Genomic DNA, 8964 nt, shown 5'->3' with positions numbered 1-8964 from the left:
CTGTGCACCGCGTATTACCAAGGTACACATTGTAGCCGCCTGTGCCGCACCCGCGCAGAGCCCGTCTGCAGCATTAAATGGATACGACGGCACGGCACTTTTCCATCATGCCGCCTACGCCGCAAGCTACAAAGCCCGTTCAGCTACGTGGCAGGCGACGCCACTAGCTACGTCTGGCATTGTCCCGATAAGACAGCGCCTGGACATGATGAATGAGGGACTCCAGGAGCAGGCAAGGGATTCCAGGAGAGAGATCCCCGTTGCCTGCGATGCCATGATGTATGAACAGTACGCTATTTTATACTACACCGTTGGGCCCACTTGTCGGGGACCCAACAGCCATGTACGCGCCTCCCTTGAGATATAAAAGGGGGGCGCTCGCTGCGCACTACAGGCTCTCCGGACACACAAGCTCTCGAAACCTCTCTCACTCTCGTGGGAAGGCAATACAACACACAGTGGACGTAGGGTGTGTTCATCGTGTTCTTGAGTGAGATCCATCTGGGACTAGCTTACCCTCGAGTACACACCCTCTGGACTAGGGCGGGTGACTTCCGCCACCCGGCCGTGGTTTGCAGCACCACGACATTTTACTTTTCCCCGTCCCATGATAGAAACTCGAGATGCAGCTGTGAAAACTCTGACGACGCCGTGGTCGACGGCAGAACAGAGCTACACCTCACGCGTGGCGGACCTGTTGCTGTCGTCTTCTTGCAAAACATCCTGTTCAACAGCGCAGGAGGAACGAACCCGGAAGACGAGTGGCGGACCTGTGAGCTCAGAATCCGACCGAGGTTTATTTCCTCTGCCAAAGACCGCAAGCCAGTCGCGCATTCTAACGCGCAATCCAATTTTATCTGCGTCAAATCAGCGTCCCCCTCTCGCCGAGTAGTTTCTCCGAGAAGTCAAGAACCACTGGCTCTCTCAGACCCCAAAATCTCCCGCGAATCTGTACACTGTACAGAACACAGTTCACACTACACGTAGTTGTAGGACTGGATGAAGAAATCAAGAAACGGTGAGAAATAGGATAAATGTTCTTAAAAAGTAGTCTAACATGTTACTGTACAATTTTACAATCATTACAATATATATAAGTAATATTACAAAACTTGTGATTATGAGGGCCACACATGACACTGAGTGCTACAAGTGGCACTGAACAACCCCCCACACACACGGCCCAACATTTTTCAGTTATGAGCAAAGAGGAGGAAGAAGAAGACGAGGAGGAAGAAAAAGAGAGAAAGGGAGGAAGAAGTAGAAGAAGAAATAAGTCTACTCTAAATTAACCTCTAGGATCTGCCCACACATGCCCCTAAATAATCTAAACAGAAGTGGATCCCATATGAAATGATGATCATCTACCACAGTAGTCTTCTTAGGATAAAATTTAAACTCTGGCTTTGTTTAGATTCCAAAAAATTTTCAGCGCTACATTAATTTTGAACGTTTGACCACTAATTAGAAGTATTAAATGTGGACAACTGACAAAACTCATTCCATAACTCCCGGGTATAATTGCGAGACGAATCTTTAAAGCCTAATTGGACCATGATTAGACAATGTCATGCTAAACAATCTCTAATGACGAATTAATTAGGCTTAATAGATTCATCTCCTGATTTCCCATCCACCCGTGTAATTAGTTTTATAATTAGATCACATTTAGTCTCTCTAATCTTATGTTGAAAATTGCTATAGTGAATTTCGTTCAAATTTTTATAGGATCTAAACACACCCTCTACAGCTACAGGTTTTTTAAGGACTGAGAGAGTACTTCTGTTACCTGTACGTCTAAGAACGACCAACTCTTATGCCGTACCACGACAGTACTACTGCTTCTTCCGAATTCTTGGGCCGTGTTTAGATTTTACAGGTTTTTGCAAAAAAGCTATAAACGTATTAAAGTGAAACGGTATCTTGCTAATTTGAAGTACTAAATGAAGTCTATTTACAAAACTTTTTGCATGGATGGGCTGTAAATCGCGAGACGAATCTAATGAGCCTACTCAATCCATGATTTGCAACAGCGATGCTACAGTAACCATCCGCTAATTATTGATTAAACATGAATTAATTAGCATCATTAGATTCGTCTCGCGATTTACAACCCATCTATGCAAAAAGTTTTACAAATAGACTTCATTTAATACTTCAAATACCATGTTTACATTTTTACAAAATGAACTAAACACACCCTTGGTTTTCTTTGAGACGGATTCTTATTTTTCTTCAAAAAGAATTTTAGACGGATTCCGGTAATGATTATCGGCTGCAAGTGTGTCAAAGAAAAGTGCAGTGGATGATTGATCTCTGACTGCTTTGTCGCATTGACAGAATCGCTACCGAGGACCGGCCGGCTAACCTGACGCATATGCTGCTTTGCGACCTCCGATACCTGCAAAGCAAATCCGAACGCAGAGGTAGCGTACAAATCTGGGCTTGGCCAGTGCCACATCAACTTCAGAAATTATTGCGTTTGGCCGTGTACGAAAACTCCCAAGCTTCAAGATTACCCACGACCGCGTACGGCGAGTTTCATTTGACGATGTCCATCAGGTTTAAGCCACGAGGCCCAGCGGCGAGGCGGACGTGCTATACCATCCAGCTTCCAGTTCAAGGCACGAACGCTGATGGCAATGCTCGCAGAGAAACACCCAAAAAGGTTACGGAGAAAATTCGATTGAGATAGCGCTGAATAATTCTGAGAGAAATGTTCTCCATCCTTTTAGTTTTATCTACTGACGTCTACTGGTCGGAACTCCGAGCTTGAGACGGGGAGAATAAAAAACCTGAGAAAGGATCTGGATTCTGAAACACCGTAAAGTCTAGCCCGTCAGGAGAAAAAGTTCAGACTTTCTGTAGTAAAAACGCGAGCAGTGTAAGTACGACTCAAATCTCGAGTCTGAACATGATCCGCATCGACCGTGTTTATAGCCGGGGAACTTTCCTGAAAGTTCTGGCACTAAGCCATCCGCTTTGCCTCTGTTCTAGGAATCTTCTCGTAAAAACAAATGACCAGGTAAAACAGGGCGCCGGCGAAAAGTGCAGCTCCACCATCTGCCACTAGCATTCTGTTGACACAGAATCGCGCCAACACACTCGAATGCGCTAGAACGCGCGACAATCGTCAAAACGATCAACACAGCGAGAACCCAGGGCGGACCGGTCTGACCGGTTTCGCCGACCGGTCTGACCGGTGCAGGCAGAGAACTCGCGAAGACCTAGAACAGCGAGCTCGGGAGGGACCCCGTCGGAGCTCGTGATCGTTGGATTGCTCTGAGGTCGGCAGGCCACTCAGAACGTCTTCAAACGCCGCCGGGACGAAGGAAGAAAGCAATCTAGGGTTGGAAAAGGCTAGGGTTTGAGAGATAAAAGTAATGCGATTTTTTGTATTGATTCGATTGGGAATAACCTCAATCGGCCTTAGCCTTTATATTTATAGGCTGGGAAGACGTACCCCTTCACGAGTAGGATTACATGAGGATTCTTTACAAAAAACCTAATTCTACTCGGACTGTACAAACCTGACCGGCCGGCCCGACCGGTCAGACTGGTCGGCCTCAGCATATGCCAAATTTGGCTGTCAACATATGCCCCCTGCTATTTGGTGAGTTTCACAAGCCAAAAAGTAAGAACTATCCTGATGTACATGTTTTATACAGAGCATACAAGTCCTAAAATAAAACTAAAGGCGATATATAATACCGGTCTTCTTTGTCTTCATGCACTTTGCCATATGCTAGGATAAAATTTCTTCAAGTACCTCCCGTTGATAGCTCTAGGTAGACGCTCACCTTGCACCGTCTCCATCATATATGAATTACCGGAGATAACCTTGATAATCTTGTAGGGACCCTCCCAACTTGGCGACTATTTTCCAAACTTGTTGCTTTTCATCCCAAGAGGCAAAATTGTCTTCCAAACTAGATCTCCAACCAGAAAAGATTTAAGTTTTATCTTTTTGTTGTAGGCTCTAGCCACCCGAAGCTTGTCCTTCTCAATTTCCTTCAAAGCCTTCAAACGCTTGTCGATCACCTCATCAATATTATCCATCATCATATCATGATAATCAACAGTGGAGAGCTCATTTTGTTTTGCTAATCTATATGCGTCCAGATTCACCTCAACGGGTAAAACGGCATCTTGACCATACACAAGCTCAAAAGAAGTAACCTTAGTAGCACCATGTCTAGATATACGATGAGCCCATAATACTTCGGATAACACTTCATGCCACCTCCTAGGATTTTCTTCTATCTTCTTCTTGACAAGTTTGATCAAAATCTTATTACTAGACTCGGCCTGCCCATTGGCCTGAGCATAGTATGGAGAGGAATTGAGCAATTTAATCTTGTAAGATTCGGCAAATGCACGCACCTCTTTTGATATAAATGAAGTACCTTGATCCGTTGTCAAAGTTTGTGGAACGCCGAAACTATGAATAATATGCTCAGTAATAAACTCAATTACCTCTTTATGAGTCATATTCTTCAAAGGAACCGCTTCGGTCCATTTAGTGAAATAATCCGTAGCAACCAACACAAAGCGATGCCCCTTTGAAGATGGAGGATTAATTTGCCCAATGAAATCCAACCCCCAACCTCGGAACGGCCATGGTTTAATAATAGGATGCATCAACGCAGCAGGCACCAATTGCAAATCACCAAACCGCTGACACTCTTCACATCCTTTATAGTACTTGAAACAATCGGATAGCATGGTGGGCCAATAAAAACCGGCTCTTCTAAGTAACCACTTCATCTTAGGAGCCGATTGATGAGTACCACAAATACCTTCATGAACCTCACCCATAGCAATCCGGGCCTGATCCGAGTCTAAACATTTGAGGAGCAAATCTTTGGCAGTTCGACGATAAAGTTTATCATCAATTAAAACATACTTGAAAGCCAAACGCCGAATATTTCTCTCTGCGCCACGACCAGGATCTCTCAAATACGACATAAGAGGAACCCTCCAATCCTGGGCTTCGGCTGAGACGATTGAATCATCTTTTTTGGCCGAATCAGAACTAACAGCTGCATCACCGGTCAGACCGGTATCGCCGACCGGTCGGACCGGTGTGTCCAGAACCAGAAACTCGGCTTTCGTTTGCATCGGCTTGCGAATGTTGAAATATTTTTTCGCAACATTATAACCAGATGCTTGCTGAGCCAGAGCATTTGCCTTTTCATTTTCTTCCCTCGGTATATGTTTAATAATAAATTCATCGAAGGAGGAAATAATATCAAGGCATTTATGAAGATATGCATTTAGAGAACCATTATAACACTGGCATACCTTAGATACTTGCTGCACCACCAGAAGAGAATCTCCAAAGGCTTCAACATGCTTCACGCCCATGGATTGCAAGAATTCCAAGCCAAATAGAAGAGCCTCATATTCAACTTGGTTATTTGTGCACTCTTCTTCCAATCGGTTTAAAAATTCAAAAACAGCACCATTCGGAGAAATAAGAACAGCACCAATCCCTTGACCATCATCACAAACCGATCCATCAAAGTATAACTTCCACGGTGTGCAAGTAATATAGCCGACTTCTAAATCATGCTTGTCATTAATCCGATGCTCAACAATAAAATCCACTACAATTTGGCCCCTCATAGATTTTAAAGGTTCACAAGCCAAATCATACTCAACCAAAGCATAAGCCCACTTACCGATTCTACCACTCAAAATCGGTTTCTGTAACATATGTTTGATCACATCGGTTTGACATACTACTATGCAAGTACTAGATAATAGATAATGTCTCAACTTGGTACAAGCATAATAAAGAGACAAACATAACTTCTCAATAAATGTATATCTTGTCTCCGCATCAATAAGTCGTCGGCTTAAATATGTAACAATATATTCCTTCCCTTCGGTCTCTTGAGTTAAAACAGCTCCAATAACCTTGTCTTCAGCAGCCACATAAAGTCTGAAAGGCACTCCTCTCCTAGGCGCTTTGAGTATGGGTGGTTAAGACAAATAAATCTTGATCTTCTCAAATGCTTCTTGCTGTTTTGCTCCCCAAGTAAATTCGGTTTCATCTTTTAACCGAAGGATAGGAGTAAAAGCATCGATCTTCCCGGACAAGTTAGATATAAATCTTCTCAGGAAATTTACCTTGCCCAAGAACTTCTGTAAATCCTTCTTGCATGTTGGGGCTTCAACCTTCTTCATGGCTTCAACTCTCTTAGGATCAATCTCTATTCCCTTCTCATGAATAATGAAGCCAAGAAACTTTCCAGCCGATACACCAAAAGCAAGCACATTTGAGTGGATTCATTTTCAAACCATACCGGCGCATCCTCTCAAGAGCAAGTCTCAAATCGGCTAAATGATGATCTAAACCGGCCGATTTAATGACAATATCATCAATGTACACTTCCAAGATGACACCAATCAAATCATGAAAGATTAAATTCATAGCTCTTTGATAAGTAGCACCCGCATTTTTCAAACCGAAAGTCATAACCACCCACTCAAACAAACCGACAAATCCTGGACATCTAAAGGCCGTTTTAGATATATCTTCTTCGGCCATAAATATTTGATTGTAACCGGCGTTACCATCAAGAAAACTAATGATACGATGTCCGGAAGCCTCATTAATCAACATATCAGCTATAGGCATAGGATATTCATCCTTGGGAGTAGCTTTATTAAGATCTCTAAAATCAATGCATACTCTAATTTTTCCCGAATCCTTTTTCTCAACGGGCACAATATTAGAGATCCAATCAGCATAACGACAAGACCGAATAAATCCAGCATCAAGTAAACGATTAATTTTAGTTTTAATTCGGTCATAAATAATGGGATTGAAACGCCTAACTGGTTGTTTATAAGGTCTAAAACCGGCTTTAATTGGCAAACGATGCTCAACAAGATCACGACTCAAACCAGTCATTTCGTGATACACCCAAGCAAAACAATCAACATATTCCTTCAATAAATTAACCAAATCGGCTTTATATTCAGCCGATAAATTTTTGTTTACAAAAGTCGGCCTAGGAATAGTTCCATCACCAATATCTACCTTCTCTAAAGGATCAGCCGATGTAAACCCTTGGCCCAACTTATCTAGATCACCAGAATCTTCAATGGCTTCACACATATCGTTCGTACGCGCTCGATATTGATCTAGCCTCTGCTGCAGCCATTCTGCGTTGGACCGGTCTGACCGGTCGGAGTGTCCGGTCTGACCGGTAGGCCCTGTGTGCCGAACAGGACAGGACCGGTCTGACCGGTCGGCACTGGCGGTCTGACCGGTCACCTCTGGAATTTCTGTTGTACTCATCTGATTTACATTAAATGATTTAGCCGATTATTCATCGGCTTTAGCACAGCAGAAACAAAACCATCCTTAGTGCAACTGATCAAATCATAATCGGACAGATCCACACCCGATAAACACTTGACGTTGTCGTGTGCACTAATGGAATCCGAATCGGCTAAAGCAACAAAGGATGAAGTGTCCCCATGGACAATCTCAACCTCATCGCCGATCCACTGAACAAGAAACTGATGCAAGGTAGAAGGAACACACTGATTTGCATGAATCCAATCCCTCCCAAGAATCAAATTGTAATTACCTTTCACTTCCGCGACGAAAAAAACTGTAGCAAGCGTCTTACTTCCAACGGTGAGCTCCATGGAAGCAACTCCTTTGGCGCTAAGGGGCTCGCTCCCTCCAACACCACTGACGGTCATGTTTGTCTTGATCAGGTCTTCGTCTTGGCCACCGAGCTTCTTGTACAACGAGTAGGGCATAAGATTTACAATGGCCCCACCATCTATTAGCATGCGAGTCACCGGCTTCCTGTTGATGTGTCCCCTCATATAAAGAGCCTTCAAATTATTGTCCTTTTCACTTGGCTTCTGGAACACAGCTTCACGGGGCCCGAACTGAAGATGAGCCAAATCCTCCTCCGGAACCACGAAGTAATCCGAAGATTAGTGCACCACATTGATCTCCATATTGGTGCGCTCTGGAGACACTTCGTAGTCTACCAATTCCTCGTCTTCAGCTGTCAGAGGAACTGTTGGGGCTTCATCAACAGAAGGAACCAAAACGGGCGGCACCGATTCAGCTGTTGCCTCTGCACTGGGCTCGACCGGTCTGATCGGTTGGTCTTCAGCTGTCGGAGGAACTGTTGGGGCTTCATCAACAGAAGGAACCAAAACGGGCGGCACCGATTCGGCTGTTGCCTCTGCACTGGGCTCGACCGGTCCGACCGGTTGGTCAGAGTGGTCTGACCGGTCCTCATGACCGGTCTGACCGGTCGGCTGTGGCGGTCCGACCGGCCTGTCTGGCTGGTCAGCTGTCTTAGCTTTCCATACCTTGCTTTGAGGGAACATAGGCCTGTATCTGTTGAATTCCTCATCCCTCATTTTCTCCTTCTCCTGTTTCTTCTTTTCTTTGTTGCGGAGGCACTGCAGTTTCTTTTTTTTAGTATAAGTTAATCCCGAAGGGCACCATCTAGGCTGATGGTACTTATCCGCTGCACCCTTGCTGCTACCGACCTCATGATCATTGGACATGACCGGCTTTTGCGAAGGAACGTCAACCGATGCATCTATATCCATCGGTTTCTTGCCCGTATCTCTTATGGGCACTTCGATTTCACCGATTTGAATAACATCGGCTTTGGGATTTTCTGAATCAACCACGGTCTTCTGCTCCCCCCTCTTTTCTTTGATGCGATACTCAAACCTTGGAACAGGAGCTTGACCCGGCTTCTGATGAGACCGGTCTGACCGGTCAGTGTGTACCAGTCTGACCGGTGCAACCTGCTGCCCTGGACCGGATTGGCGTGGTCCCAATCGGTCATGCACTAGCATCCTAGAGCTTTCCCCTTGATAATGTGGAGGATAAGGCATCGGGAAACACTGCATCCATATCCCCCCATGCTCCCATGCCGGATTTGTTGCATTTGAAACCGGTGGCAT

This window comes from Panicum virgatum, chromosome 7K (assembly GCF_016808335.1).
Source record: "Panicum virgatum strain AP13 chromosome 7K, P.virgatum_v5, whole genome shotgun sequence".
NCBI lineage: Eukaryota > Viridiplantae > Streptophyta > Magnoliopsida > Poales > Poaceae > Panicum > Panicum virgatum.
This window is presented reverse-complemented; position numbering follows the sequence as displayed.